Raw genomic sequence first — 16608 nt, forward strand, 5'->3', positions numbered from 1 at the left:
GAAGACACTCCTTCTAAACAACGCGGCCTACAACCAAAACCCCGTGGCCGCCTACCCTGCGAAAGGCACATTTCTAAAGGAAAGCCACCCTCGACGCATCTCATGGCCGAGTACCGGGCACCGCCAACATTCGAAGGACCCCTTGGTAAATTCCGCCCTTAACACTGGATCCAAGAATAGCCAAAAAGGGAATATTGGGCCAGAAAGCCCATCCCAGGTAGGACCCACAGGTAAAAAAGGTATAAATAGCACACTGTTCCATGCATTGATTACACATTAATTATTCTCTGAAACCCTGACATCACTAGTGCTGACTTAGGCATCGGAGTGTCTTTTGCAGGTCCCCTGCGCCGCCCTCAAGCCCCCCTTTCGAGACAAGAGAAGACTGACCCGGAGAAGACGCACAAGACCCTTGGCCGATTTGTGGACTACAGACCTCGGTTCCATAAGAACAGTTTTTATTCTGTTATACTATATGTTATTTTTATTTATAAGCTCACCCTTTTTGTTTGTGATTGGCGATGATCGTGTAATTATTTACATGTGAGCATACGATATTACAGGTGATGTTGCTGACGCTTCAGATGGAGAGAGGGGCTAGCTTGAGATTTTAGCTAAGAACTTATTTGTGTTTATTGTTATTTTCATTAGATTTTTGGAAAATTGTAATAACTTTACTACTATTATTAAATAGCTTTTGGCACGTTTTGGGAATAATAAAATTAAGTCGCATTGATTTCAATTATTATTTATTTATTTAATTAAGTAATTTCCAGTAGGGACGTTACAGAACCTACCCGCTCATGGCACATCATCTCTTGATCCAAGTCTTACATCATAGCATCAAAATGAAATTAAGAAAATCACATTGCACTATACAAAATACATACTCAAGCTGGTCTTAGGATTCCAATGCTTCCATGAACTTATCCGCTCGTGGTCCAACTCTACGAACCTCCCCGCTCGTAGTGCAACTCTATGGACCTCTTCGCCCGTAGTCCAACACACATGATCCACCAGCTACGAACCTCCCCGCTCGCAATAGCTCTCAAGTGTGAGCACGAAACATACGAACCTCCCCGCTCGTATCCTCACACAAGAGCATCAAGATATGAACCTCCCCGCTCATATCATCACGTGTTCATCACCAATCATGAACCTACCCGCTCATGACAATATCAAGCATATCCAAGACTAGAACCAACACAACATGCTATACAAAACATATCACAAACACAACAAGGACCATCAAAATTTTGTGAGTTTTTTTAGACATTTTAAAATGTTTCCTTTGAATAAAATGTAGTAGTTTAGTTGTTTTGAGTTTTGAACTTGAAGGTTTTGTATTAAGTTAAAACGTTTGTTTGGTTGAACGATGTTTTATTTTGAAGAATAAAGATTATTTCAAATAAATTTTTGGCAAGTGATTTTTAAGATAAAATAATTAGAAAGTTCCTGTTTAATAGGTTGTGTTTGGAAGTTAAATAATAAAATAAAATTTTACACGTAACATCCGGAAAGGTATGTTACACCTTGTATTGATCACATTTTTTTTTATGTCTTTCTTTCTTGATCATGTTTCTCTTAATGTCTTGATAACAATTCTTTAATTCCCTTCCTCTATCCTATTTCCTTTGATATATTTCACCATTTCACTCCCTTCAACCTCTCTGCGTTAATTATTATTTTTTGTTCGATTTATTTCTTGTTGCCCTGAGCAATGGTAAACTTATAAACCCCCGTAAAAATGCTATGTTCAATAAAATTCCTAATACCTGATATTCTTTCGGTGACTAAAAAAACAGACCTCCTAAAGTCATTGGTCTAATCATTCTAGTGTTGGTATATAGTAGATTTTAAATCTCGGATCAGTGAAATTCATTAAACTCATAACCAACTAGCAAAAAGATTTTATTATAAATTAAAGGGAAAGTAAGGTTTACTTAATGAAACTTGAAAATTAAAATCGCATTGCGATCATAAAACAAAAAATATAGATTAACAAATTATAGTGATGTAGGGATTTAACTATGGGAATTTAGCTTCTTTTTTTATGCAGTTATCTTTAGAGTTGATTCCTTTTTATTTTTGAATTCTCTTAATCTGAAAATAAGATTATAAACATTAGTCAAAGTCCCACCCAAAGCAACTTATCCACATTTTAGATCATTGTATTTGCTTCCTCCAAAATCCCAACATATTAGTCAAAGCCGTTTCTTTTGACCTTTAAGGCATTCGGTTAATAAAAAAATGTGTGAGCATGTGGACACAATACCTTTCATGGCCAACTCAAAACCCACCCACTTAAATTAAAATGACCCCAATCCAAACCCATGACTTGTGCCTGTAATCGTGTCACGTCTTACACTAATTATTTCTTTTGTAAGATTAAACGTCTCATAACAAAGACAAAGACAATGTGCATCTATTGTCATTGTAATCATCAAAATTATTCTCCTTACTACAAGAAATTTAAGAAAATATCTGTCTCAAAATAAGCTTTTTGTCAATATATGAAACATATTGCAATTACTGATAAATGTATCCATATAATCAAATACTTGTTTGCTAATAATCAATTTTGTGCATATGAATGGGTTTTATGAATGTTTGAGAGATAATAACTTTCTTCATATGAAAGATGGTGTGAATGTTATGACTTTTAAGCGTGATCATTTATCAAACAAAACCTTTCAACATTAGCAAAGTTCTCTCAAATCTCTCTCATAATGGAATAATATATCAGATATTGCTCGATGAGAAATGCTATGTCAAACACTCTTATGCAAATTTGGATTCCTAAACTATCTAAATAGCATATGATATGTGCAACTATATGACCCAACAAATAAATATGCTAAAGAACACGATCTAACAAGCCTCATTTGGTAGTATTGATCTAAATTAGCTAAATAATATTAGCATAAATATTTGTAGATTTTGCTACCATATATATTAACATAATATATGGTCAAATTTATCGGTAATTTGATTATATGATATATTAATATCATAAGTATCCTTTTATACCATATGTGAGCATAATATATGCTTAACCTAATTAACTGGTATATTATTGTTATTTTATCACACATGCAGTAAGTTTTTATTATTTATTGAAATTCTTTTATATTCTCTATTTTATAACAGATTTCATGGACCTAGAAACCATATAAATAAAATGGTATTTTCAATAGGAAGTACACTCCAATTCATACTCACTACTTAATTCTCATAGATCCTAATACTTTCTTACTAACTTGAGCATTAGAGAGTCTTATGCAGGTGGATCTTCCTCCGCCAAAGCCATCAAGATCATCAGAGGCATCGCTTGGATCATGCCACCTGTCTTGCAGACTATGCGCCAGATCCCGGTAAAAACATCTGACACCCACCGTGGGGTCTGGTGAAACTCTTCCCATGTCCCTCCGAGATTTTAATACTATTATTATTTCCATACAAAGTCATATATTAGGTACAAATTATACAGTATGTATATTTTCTCCATCTATAAATCACTACCAACCAAGGTAGAAGTATAAATCTCTACCAACCGAGGTAGAAGTATTTTGGCTAAATATAGTAAAAAAGATATTTGTTGATGATGGGGAAAACAAAAACACAAACAATATACCAAAGAATGCAGCGGATATAATTTCCCTAACTTGCAAGAATCTATGAGGAGCAATAATCAAAGAGCAGCAATAATAAATTACCACAATCACAAATAAAGGCACCAAGATTTTTAACGTGGAAACCCTTCAAATTAAGGGTAAAAACCACGAGTCATCCAGACCAAAGAAATAGCTTCACTATGATCAACAAGAGTACAAAAGAGTCTCAATAAATAACACAAATTAGTGCCAACACCCAACCAAATAGCAAAGCAACAAAGCTTTCAAATAGAGAAGAACAAGAGAAGAAAACTTATGAAATCATTGTTGCAGTGCGAAATTAATATCTCCCAACTCAAACTTCGTATCAACAATTTGACCAGTTAGAATGAAGAACAATGTATTCCAAACCTGCTGTAAAAATTTCAATATGATCCAATGGTAAGCGAATCCGCAGTGCCGATTTTACGATGGCAACTCTGTGAAAAACGTGAATAGAATTTTCGCTCTACCTCTCCCTCTATATGCTAGGGTTTTTAGTGTGTTTTGACTCTATTATTTCGCCTCTCTTTTTATTTTGCAGCCCCCTCTCCACTAGGTTAAGTGAGACATGGGCTTCTAAAGTTTTGGACCTTTTCTCTACATAGGAAGGGAGTTCTATACCCAACAAATCTCCCCCTCACAACTATGTGGAGATAACCGCCAAACCAACGATTTCAAACTTCCCTCTTGGCAATGCTTCAGTCATCATATTAGCACCATTATCATCTATATGAACTTTTTCCAACACCAACAACTTAGCATCCAAAGCATCACGTATCTAATGATACCTCACATCAATATGTTTGGATCTAGAATGGAAAGTTGGATTCTTACCAAGATGGATAGTACTCTAGCTATCAACGAACAATGAATAGTTATCTTGCCTAAAACCAAGCTCCTGCAAGAATTTCTTCAATCATAGCAACTCCTTGCATGCTTCAGTAATGGCAATGAACTTTACCTCTGTAGTAGACAACACTACACACCTTTGTAGTCTTGATTGCCAAGCCCCAGCTCCCCCTGCAAAATTAATCAAATAGCCCGAGGTGGACTTCTTGGAATCAATGTCTCCAGCCATATATGAATATGAGTATCCCACCAAATTAGGCTTATCACCTCCAAAACAATGCTTCATAGCAATAGTACCATGAAGATATCTCAAAATCCATTTCATAACATTCCAATGCTCTCTACCTAGGTTTGACAAAAATTGACTGACTGTACCAATATCATGTGTAATATCTAATCTCGTGCACATCATTGCATACATCAAACTGCCCACCGTAGATGCATAAGGAACTATGCTCATATATGCCTTCTCAGCTTCATTTGAAGGACTTTGTTTAACACTCAGTTTAAAATGAGTAACAAGATGAGTGCTTACGGCTTTCGCATTTTCCATCTGGAATCTCTACAAGACCCTTTTAATATAGTGTTCCTGTGACAGCCAAAGCTTCCTTTCTTTTCTTTCTCAAATGATTCTTATTCCAAGAGTTTGTTTAGCAGCTCCTAAGTCCTTCGTAGAAAATGACTCGCCAATTGCTTCTTCAACTTGTTAATTTTGGAAACATATTTCCCAACAATAAGCATGTCTTCAACATATAATGACAGGATAATAAAATCATCATTAGAAAAACTTTTAACAAAGACACTATGATTAAAAGTAGTCTTCTTGTAGCCCTGCTCACACATAAAAGACTCAAACTTCTTATACCACTGCCTTGGAGCCTGCTTCAAATCGTATAGACTTTTCCTTAGCCTACGCACATAACTGTCCTTGCCTTCAACAAGAAAACCATCTGGTTGCTTCATGTATATCTCTTCCTCCAAATTACCATGAAGGAAAGTTGTCTTCACATCCATCTACTCAACCTTTAAATCAAGAGTAGCAACTAAACTTAGCACAGTCCTGATGGATGACATTTTCACCACAAGTGAGAAAATCTCATTGAAATCAACACCCTTTTTCTGTCTGAAACCTTTCACCACTAATCTAGCCTTGTACTTTAGAAATGTAGAATTAGCATCTTGTTTCATCTTGAAGATCCATCTTGTCTTCTCCACCTTATCAATGTCTTCAATGGTCTGGTCTTTCATGAATTGTACATCACGGCTTCTAACAAGTTTCTTCTCAATAGGATCATAAAACCTGTAGCCAAATCCATCCTCACCATAGCCAATAAAGATGCATTGCCTTGTCTTCGCATCCAACTTGGATCTTTCATCCCTCGGAATATGAAAAAATGCCTTGCAATCGAAGACATGCAAATGATCATAACTTACATTCTTGCCAAACCAAATTTTATTTGGCACTTCACTGTCCAGAATCACAGTAGGAGTGAGATTGATAACATGCATCACCGTGTATAATGATGCCTCACCCCAAAAATGCTTGGGTAATTTAGCATCTGAGATCATACATCTCACCTTCTCAAGTAATGTCTTATTCATCCTCTCAGCTAAACCATACAACTGAGGAGTTTTAGGAGGAGTCTTCTCATTACAATACCATGTTGCTTGCAATAACGAAGGGTCCACGATACTTACCACCATTGTCAGAACGGATACATTTCAGCTTCTTCCCTGATTGCCTCTCAACCAAGGCATGAAATTCCTTGAACTTATCAAATATTTGATCCTTTCGTTGAAGTGCATAGACCCACAGCTTCCTGGAACAATCATAAATAAAGGTAACAAAGTAAAGTGCACCACTAAATGACACACCTACTGCTTTTATCGTTTGAAAATACAAAACATAGTCCCATTGATGAATATGGCCAAAGTCTTTGGGAAAATAGTTGTTAAATTGATTTATAAATATTTTTGTGTAAATTATTTATTTAAATTTCATTTCTGTAAATATGAATTAACATTGACGGATACCTTGAACACTTAAGATGAGTCATTCTTATCTTAGTCTACTTAATTTAATTCATATTACTATAATTACTAATTTAGATGCAAGTTTACAAAGTAAAAAAATTATTGATTACTAAAATAGTTACTATTATGAATAAAAAATTATAATTGGTCACTAAATTGGTTTTTAAAATTAGTTACCATAGTTTTAACTATCAAAAAAAATTGGTCACTAAAAATTAGCTACCTAAGTTTTGGCTACCAAAATAACTTAGTTACTAAATTGGTCTCTAATTAATTAGTGACAAATTTAGTGACAAATTATAATTTTTTATTTATATTAGTGACTATTTTAGTAACCAATAAATTTTAATTTTGTAAATTGGTATTTAAACTGATCACTATAGTGACTAACAACTTTTAGTCACTAAAATTGGTTACTAATAAAACATTTTCTTGTTATATATATATATATATATATATATATATATATATATATATATATATATATATATATTCCCATCACGTGGAAGCAATGGTTTGCTTCCAAAAATTTTCATTACCTAAATTTAGTTTGAACAGCTCGAAAAAATAAATTGGAAAAGTAATATGGAAAATTTGTGTGAAAGAATGTAATATCATGGTAATAAAACAAAATCAAATAATTGAACAAAATAATCTTCAGAGTAATTAATGTGGCTAAGTCAATATATATATATATATATATATATATATATATATATATATATATATATATATATATATGTTCTGCATGAACATAATAAAGTATAAAGTATAGTTAACATTTGTTGTAATAATCAAGAGTGAAAGTTCAATGTGTGTATAAAACAAAGTCACACCCTCGAAAATATATCCTTAAACTGAAAGTTGAACGAGGATATAAAACAAAGACAGTCTTGAACAAATAAACTGAGAATGGGGAAAATCCTTAGGGTAGTATTATGCCTCCATGACTACATTTCCCTAGTTCCGTATTTCAGCTGCAATGAACCAAGCAACACAAAAAGAAAAGGGAGTGAGTCTGTGATGGCATACACAGTTATGCAGGAGATATATCATGCATGTTATATATATAACTACATTTAGCAACCACATAATTCATGGCATTGTAGCTTTCAAACTTGACACATATATACACATTGTCATATTCCTAACAAAACCAATTCTCGCATGCTTTATTAAATTTTGCTATTCTAAACATTTCTGGAAATGTATTTACACCCTCATCAATGAATTTGTTATAGATAAAAATAGCAGATCTGATACGTAGAAGATAAAAAAGAACTCCAATTGTTGTTTTGAAGGTGGTTATATAAGACCCTAGTTTATGTTATTAAACAATATACAGAATTGTGATTTCATTGTTCCTCGAGAGTGAGTGTTTGTGTAGGCAGCATTGATTTTGTCTAACCATTTGGTATCAGCTTAGTCGGAGAAGATGGTGACCGCAAAAAGGAACTCAAGACTTGCATGGACAGCATGGAGAAGACTATGGCGGTCTCTCAAGAATTAACACAATAGACTTTGGAGGTATTGCAAAAATCGATTGAGGGATTAGTTTCCTCAATAGCAGTCCCGAATGTTGGCCAGCAAATTACGTTATTGATAGTACCAATTTCGTCAATGGCACACAAAAGCAGAACAATTCTTTGAGCAGGAAAGAACACAGGAAATCAAAGAGGGTGTCTACTTCTTCTATCCATGGATGGCAAGGCATTCTCATGGCAATTCCATTATATTCAAACACCAGATTTTCAGTGTAAAACATTTCAGATCTTGCAAGATGTTGGAAATAGGTTTGACGATGGACCATTTGAAGACCTAGTTGCAGAACTCACAAGATTGAAATAAGAAGGTTCTTTAATCAAATATTTGCAAAATGTTGCTAATCTTTTGGCCTGTGTGGACAATCTCTAAGGAGAAAGATTTAAGCTTTTCCTCTCGGGACTAAGTTTGGAGTAGGAGAAATTCATTCATGTCCATCGACAATCTACAATCCAAGTCACGAGGTTGGCACGTTTACAAGATGAGGTGCTTCAAGAAATACAAAGAAACTCAATGGAAACAAATTGATCAACTTTGATTTGAGACACAATTCAGATATTCACTATTCTAGTCTAGTGCTAGTCAAAACAACAGAACTTCCTCAATAACTACACCGTAGCAAAATCACACAGCACTACGGAAAAAGTCAGCTTCTATTGCAGATTCAAAATATACTATGGCAAATTCAATTTCCAGGAAAGAGGTGAGTGACCGTATTTTAAAAGGATTATGTCCACTCCGTGGTGAGTAGTGGGATAAGAATCGTAAATATAAGTGTAAGGTTGGGGGAAATTAAATGCCATTTTCTTTGCACCACAGGAGGTTGATGAATGTGTCAATTCAGATTCAGAAAAAAGGAAATAAAAATAAAAACAATGAATTGGTGGGAAGCAGTCTTGAATTAGCCAATGACTCCAATGTTCACCTTTCTTTACATGCTTTACAAGGTGTAACAGGTGGGAACACGTTATAATTGAAAGCATTAATCAAAAACAAGAGGTTCCCTTCTTGATGGATACAAAAAGTACACACAATTTCATCAGTGAAAAATGGATGAAGCTGTTAGGATTAAAACCACTTTCATCAGAGACTTTCCTATCATAGTAGAGCATCAGATAAACAACTTAGGATTACCAGAAATGTCCTCGAGTGAACTGGAAATTCAACAATCATTTGAGGCTGATTTCCTAGTTTTTTTCTGGTAGCCATTTCGGAGCAATTCTTGAAATGCTATGGTTCAAGAAACTTACTGAAATCTCTTGGAATTGTGCCCAATTGACTTGACGTTTCAGCATCAAAGAGAAACAGTCACATCACAGGGTGAACAACATCAGAACGACAATATATAGGAAATTTAATGACAGCACAGGCCAACCCATGTTACTTGCTATAGAGGGTGTTCTTCGCTTATAGGCTACATTTAATCAGGATACACCAGAACTAACAACACGGCAATCTCAATTGGATACTTTATTCCAACAATTTAAGAATTTATTCCAAGAACCTAATCAATTGCATCCAAGAAGGTATGATCATAAAATCACACTAACATGTAATATACCTGTTTGTTTAAAGCATACAGGTACCCACATAATCAAAAAGCAGAAATTGAGAGTCAAGTCAAAGTTGTGTTCTTTAGTGCCTTTATCAAAGAAAGTTTAAGCTGCAATGCATCACCTCTAGTTTTGGTTAAGAAGAATGATGGTTCATGGAGATGCTGCACAGACGTTGATAACTCAATTTCTATACCTTCATATTTAAGCTTATTGCACTCACTTGGCATTTTAGTTTCTTTTATCTTTCAATCTTAGCTTAAAAATGTAATATTTTAAGTTGTTTTCAGAAGCTGCAGTATTGCCTGGCGGTATTTATTACCGTCCGGCGCATCTTAAAGGAGAATTTTCCACTGTCACGTTCCCGCCTGGCGCTACCTTGCTACCGCCAGGCGCTGGCAGAAAAACGCTGATTTTTCAGCACTGACATTTGCTGATTGTTTTGATCATAACTTTCTCTGTAGGTATCCAAATGAGTTGGTTCCTGTTGCGTTGGATTCTACACTCAAAGATATTTAATTGAAGTGGTAGAACACAATTTTTGGAATTCTGTGCAAGATGCAGTGTACTCTGGAAGATGTACATTTAGCAAAGCCTTGAAGCAGACCCTTTCTTCACCTAATGGGCTTCTTCTCTGCACATGGAATAGCCCAAAAAGGGAGCTGATCTAGGGTTGGCCATCATTGCCACATCAACAGACAAAACAGAAGAAAATTCTGTGAGGACTGGCAACACACACACTCAGAAAAGGAGAATCAGGTTTTGCAGCTTTTGGCAGGATTTTGTTGGAAATTTGGAGAGGCAATTGGGGCAGAGGCAGGGGGTTGGAATTTGGGAAAAAGGGGAATAGAGAGAACAGGGGAGCTCTCGAGTTTTTCTTAGGGGTATGGAATTTTCAATACAATGCTAATTTTTGCACAATTCTATATGAATGATATTTTGGGATTAGTTTTACTGGACTGAAATATGAAGATCATGGCACTGTTTTATTGCTTTGAGGGTATCATGCATTAGGAATATTTCTTCGTTAGTGGCTTGTGTTTCATCATTCAACAATGCTCAACTTATTCAACTTGTTCAAACTAACACGTTTTTGCTGTCCCAATTTTGCTATCATTTACCACTTTCAGTGATTAGTTTGCACTTGTAACAGCCTAGGATCCACTCATTTATGCATATCAACTTGTACTTGTGTGAAGCTTATCTTGCACTCATTTTTAGCATCATTTACAGTCTACTGTTATTGCTCAATTCTGATTCTGTATTCATGCATTTTTCTTGCTGCAAGCTCTAATTTCTCTGCTACCATATTCTTCCAGTTTTTTTTTTTTTTTCCAAACAGCAGCAGCATTAGTGTGTATGTGTAGGGTTTGCATTTTCAATAGTTTGAGTGTGGCTGCATTTGACTGAATTGCAGCTACGCATTCACGCATTCTTTATTTCTAGGTTCACTTTCACTCTCTTTTTAGATCTAATGCACCATCCACCATTCCCATTCAGATTCCATATCACATCATGCATTCTGCATTGCATTCATTCTTGTCATGGCATACTCTTAATTTAGTTTACATTCTTGCATGTAGTTTAGTTTAGTTTGTGGAGTTAATCTTTAGCCTTGAGTTATTTCTTTTTGTTTGAATTGAATGTGTAACAGTCTAGTATTTTAAATGAGTTTAGTTTTCTTAGTTTAGTACTTTGTAATTGCTTTTATTTCAGTTTCATTGTCTATCTTCTATGCTTTAAAAAAATCCCCCAAAAACATGTATTTAGCATTCAATCCACTCATTGCATTGGTTCCGTCCTTAGACTAACCTGAGTTGATTCTTATACTGCATTAGTAAAGGGTGATTAATTCAGTTTGTTTGGAACAGTTTAAGCGACAAAAGCTGTCTACCAGACGTCAGAAAACTTTATGCTTTCACTGTCAAAAATAAGTTCTCAATACCCTTAATTGAAGACCACTTAGATGAATTACATGGTGCCACTTATTTTTCTAAGTTGGATCCAAGGAGTGGCAATAAGTGAAGATGAATGAGGAGGAGATCTACAAAACAGCCTTCAGAACACACAATGATCTCTATGAGTGAGTGGTTTGGTCTCAACAACACGGCAACTTTCCAAAACTTAATGAATGATATATAAGAGAAGAAATAAATTAGCGCGGTGTGCCAGCTGTAATGGACTATTTTATATAGTTCAGGGTAGTATTGGAAGGGGGCAAGGTTTTTGGAAAGGAAAAGTTTTAAAAGAATTGTGTAGAGTGAGGTTCTCTTGAACAACCTCAATAGGAGAAATACTTTGTAAACATTCTATACTAGTTCTATGCCTACTACATTCCATCAGTCTTAAACCTGAAGAAATGCAACTTTGGCACGTCACAAGTGGATTATTTTGGACATCAGAAACAAGGGTGCAACCAGATCCTGATAAAATTGTAGTTGTACAACAATGGCCACGGCCAAAAAATTTTAAAGAACTCATAAGCTTTTTAGGATTATCAGGGTATTATAGAAGGTTATGGATATGGCAAAATTGCAGCATCTTTAACTAGTCTTTTACAGAAGGGTGCAAAATACAAATGGACTGAAGCAGAAAATAAAGCTCAATAAGTTAAAACTGGGATTAACTTGAGTAATCTTACCTGACTTCACAAAGCCTATGACAATAGAGACAGATGCTTCAGGCATTAGCTTAGGAGCACTTTTGATGCAATCAAACCATCAAATTGCTAATATAAGCAAGGCTATGGGGCCAAAGTAGCAGTTTCTATCAGCTTATGAAAAGGAGTTTTTTGCGATTCTACTTGCAGTGAAAAAGTGGCAACAATTCTTCTTAGATCAACAATTTATGATAAAGACAGACCAAAAAGCTGTGAAGCATATCCTTTAACAACCTCCTACTACACTTATGCAAAATTGGGGATTGCAGAAATTAGTGGGATTGGACTTCATTATTGAGTACAAGAAGGGAAAAGAAAATATTGTAGCAGATGCCTTATCAGGAAATGAAGGTAAAGGTACTTTAGCAACACTCTTAATTTTGACATCTCAGTTAATAGAAGAGGAAAAAGACTCCTAGAAGGAAGATCATAATAAATTACAGGAGGTAATTGACAAAACCCGAATGATACAACAGCCTTGCAAGCACTAGACGTATGGTGGATAAGTTATCAGGAGGAAAGGTAAACTTGTGGTTGGAAATGATTCAGGTTTGAAGACAAAAATCCTTCAACCTTTCACAATTCAGCCATTGGTGGTCATTCAAGTTATGAGCTTACAGGAGAATCAAAGAATAATTTCATTGGAAAAGAATGCAGGAGGTAAACCAATGGGTACAGGAAAGTAACACTTGCCAACAGAATAAGCCCTTACGTCAGCTCCCTGCTGGTTTTGTACAACCTTATCAATTCCTAATTAAGAGTGGAAATTTATATCTATGGATTTCATAGTTGGTTTTCCTAAAGCAAACTCTATGACAGTTATTTTTGTGGTAATTGATAGATTGACTAAGTATGCTCATTTCTGTCTCTTGCTCATCCATTTGGAGCTGCAAAAGTGGCACAAATCTTCATGGACAATGTGGTTAAATTGCAAGGATGGCAAACAGAGATCCTTTTAGATAGGGACTTCATGAGTGAATTCTGGTTAGAATTTATGGAAAAACATGGAGTAAAGCTATTGAGGTCTACAGCTTTTAATCCTCCATTGATGGCCAAACTAAGGCCTTGAACAAGTCTATTGAAGCATATCTAAGATGTGTTTCTGAGGAAATGCCTAAGAAATGGACTAATTATTTGTCTTTGGTATGCTGATAAAAAGAAAGTGGATAAAGGGTAACAATGTGGAGACCTAGTGTATTTAAAAACCTTACAAGCAGCACTAGTTGGCCGATACCTCTTTTCACAAATTAGCAGCATGGTATCATGGTCCATATAAAGTGTTAGAGAGAATTGGAAATATTGCCTAAAAATAGGAGGTCTGATATGTAGAGAAAAGAGAGAGAAAAAAAAAACTCTTTGTTGTGATTTCGAAGGGATATAAGACCCTAGTTTATGTTGTTAAATAATATATACATGATTGTGACTTCATGTGCTCGTCTTCAACCTATAAAGTGTTAGAGAGAATTGGAAATATTAGAGAGAATTGGAAATATTGCCTAAAAATAGGAGGTCTGATATGTAGAGAAAAGAGAGAGAGAAAAAAAAAAAAAAAAAAAAACTGTTGTTGTGGTTTCGAAGGGATATAAGACCCTAGTTTATGTTGTTAAACAATATATACATGATTGTGATTTCATGTGCTCGTCTTCAACCTAGTATTGAGAGCGAGTGTTTGTGTAGGAAACGTTGACTTTGTCTTTAACAGAGTCTTAAACCTAAAGGATAATGAGAATAGATTCAAGATGAATCAAAGTTACTGTTAAATGGCTCTTAAATCAAAACCACACCCTGTGTCTCAGTTTCTACAATGAAATCCTAGTGTCCTCTGCATACAAAATCTCTTCCGTACACAGGAGGAAGACTTTTAACGGATTTTTTGAAACAGGATTTGACCTCAATTAAACTTGACTAATTACTTTTAGACGAATCCTTCATACACAATTTAACTAGAGTAAAACTGAAGTAATAAAAGAAAAAAAGAAAAACATTGCTCTCAAAACATACAGTCTCGTCTTAACTCTCGCCATAACTGAAGTAAATTAACCAAATAAATATTGCTGGAGAAAACTGAATATCTAAGGTACCTCTCATCCCACACGGGTTAAGTCACGCAGATACTGTAAGAAGGTGAAGCCAGGGAACTCCTGAGATTCGTTTCCGTTGTAGTTGAAAAGTCTAGATATCCCACTGCCGACAAGGGCTCGGAAATAGTGCAAAACAGATTTGTCATCGCAATGAATCTTCAATCCCCTTAAGTTTTGGTAACCTGATCCCTTATTATTGAAGGAATTTACGACTCTTGGGGCGCTAATCGAGGTCTTGCAGAAATTCTGTGATCCGTCTTTGCAGTTATTGAAGGACTTTTCGGTTACAAAGAATTTGTCACAGCGGTGGTCTTTCTTTGCCATGGCTGCAAAATAAACACTAGGAAAAACCTACCTCATAGAGAATAAAAATGTAGGTTTAAATACATCAATTTCACTCCAATTAGCACTGTTCACAGACAAAAGAATGCGCGGCTGCTACTGTTTCCCCAGTTCTCCATAGTACTTAACATGGCCGTACTTAACCTCCGCGGCTACTTATATTATTGTTAGTTTTAAATTCTTATTAACTTGACAGTGTGGAACTTCTGGTACTTGATTGCAGCCAAAGTTAATTCTTGAAAAGTGTTAAGACTCACGTTGTGTAATATATGTATTGAAACATTGAATTATTTATTGTTATTGTTATGTTTTTATGTTAACAAGTAAGAAATATGAATAAGTAATTGAACCACTCATTTAACATATGTTTTGTTGAGTAGAATTATAGTTGAATATATGAAAATCTTGTATGTGTTCTTGCCTTTCATTAATCGGTTAATTAGCTAATTAAATCGTTAAATGTTGACTAGAGCCTACTCTAGTATGTAGCGGATTTTCATATATTTAAAAACAACGTTATTTGATACCATAGAAGTTATTCGAGTTAAACTTAAAATATAATAAGTACTGTTCAATTGCAAACAAAGTTAATTTTTGAAAAGTGTTGAGACCCACTTCATCTAATATATGTATACAAATATTGAATTATTTATTGTTAAGGTTAGAAAGTTTTGATGTTAATAAATATGAATGAGTAATTAAAGCATTCTCATTCTTATTTAGTTTCAATCCCTATTTTTACTTATTATATTATGGGTTTCGAAGTGTTTTTGTTTAAATATTTATTTTTGTTTTATTGAAATTATATTGTGTATTAAATTGATTCAATTTTGTTTTGTCTATTAGATACCGTTAAAAGTGTTGACTTGGTTAAATGTAACGAACATGTGTCAATATAATTTTTTTTTTCATTTTCTTAGGTATTTTTAGTTTTTTTTTCTCTCTCTTCTCCCTCTCCTTCTCCAAAGCAACACCATGTGTGGGTCATGGAAGCAACACCAATACTAGCTTTGGTACCACCTCTACTAGCTAGAGCCACTGACCAGAACGTCTGTCACTACCTAAGACCTTACCAGAGTTATCACGTACCTACCTTCTCTTTCATCCTTCTCTTTCATCCTTCTCTTTCAAAACCCAAATTTGAAACCATTATACCCCATTGAAAACACAATGATGGACCTTGAAGACCTCACCAGAGTTATCGCATACCTACCTTCTTTTTCATCCTTCTCCTTCAAAACCCAAATCTAAAACCATTATACCCCATTGAAAACATAATGATGGACCTTGAAGCACGAAAATGAAGAGGAGAAGGTCCATGGTTGTAGCGAAAATGGAGCTGGATGGAGGAATTGAGTCAAGCTTTGAAGGCCCTTGAAGCAATGGAGATGAAGTGGTGATAAGTCTAGAATAGAGATTCATTCTAGGGAAGAAGGCTATAGGAGTTTAGAGTAAAAACTAGTCTAGCAAGTGACTCTTGAGGTAATAAGGGTGGAGTGATCTCAACACTTAGCATATTACCATTCAAAAGTAACTAAATACAAGAGTAGAATGGCCCCATTTATAGGAATCATGGTCGGCCAAATGAAATGAGAAATGTAGCATGAAATGTAATGAAAATGTAGCTTGGAGGAGAAGCTTGAATTGTAGTTGTGAGATGCAAAGGATGGAGGGATCAAGAGTCATGTGTCCACTCACAGTTCCCATGCTTTGCTCCATGTGAACCATGCACACCAAGCCTTGCACTAGGCTAAACAATGCACTCCAAAATTAACACAATCATGAAGTGTGCGCTCCAAGCTTGTCCTCCCATACTAGTCTCACGCAAGTTATTTAATTGGGCTTGAATTAGCCCAATTTGAAGGCTAAACAACAAAAGTACTTTAGCATTT

The 16608-nt window shown here is 35.1% G+C and overlaps 1 long non-coding RNA gene across 1 annotated transcript; it reads right to left on the reverse strand.

Moving 5' to 3' along the window:
* Window positions 1-7297: 7297 nt before the first annotated feature.
* Window positions 7298-14926, reverse strand: LOC114175932. The gene is made up of 2 exons (XR_003602947.1): window positions 14375-14926; window positions 7298-7516 (listed from the first exon to the last, which is right to left on the reverse strand). It is a non-coding gene; the product is annotated as an uncharacterized LOC114175932 (long non-coding RNA).
* Window positions 14927-16608: the final 1682 nt, after the last annotated feature.

The sequence above is a fragment of the Vigna unguiculata genome, chromosome 3, assembly GCF_004118075.2.
Source record: "Vigna unguiculata cultivar IT97K-499-35 chromosome 3, ASM411807v1, whole genome shotgun sequence".
In the NCBI taxonomy this organism is placed as follows: domain Eukaryota; kingdom Viridiplantae; phylum Streptophyta; class Magnoliopsida; order Fabales; family Fabaceae; genus Vigna; species Vigna unguiculata.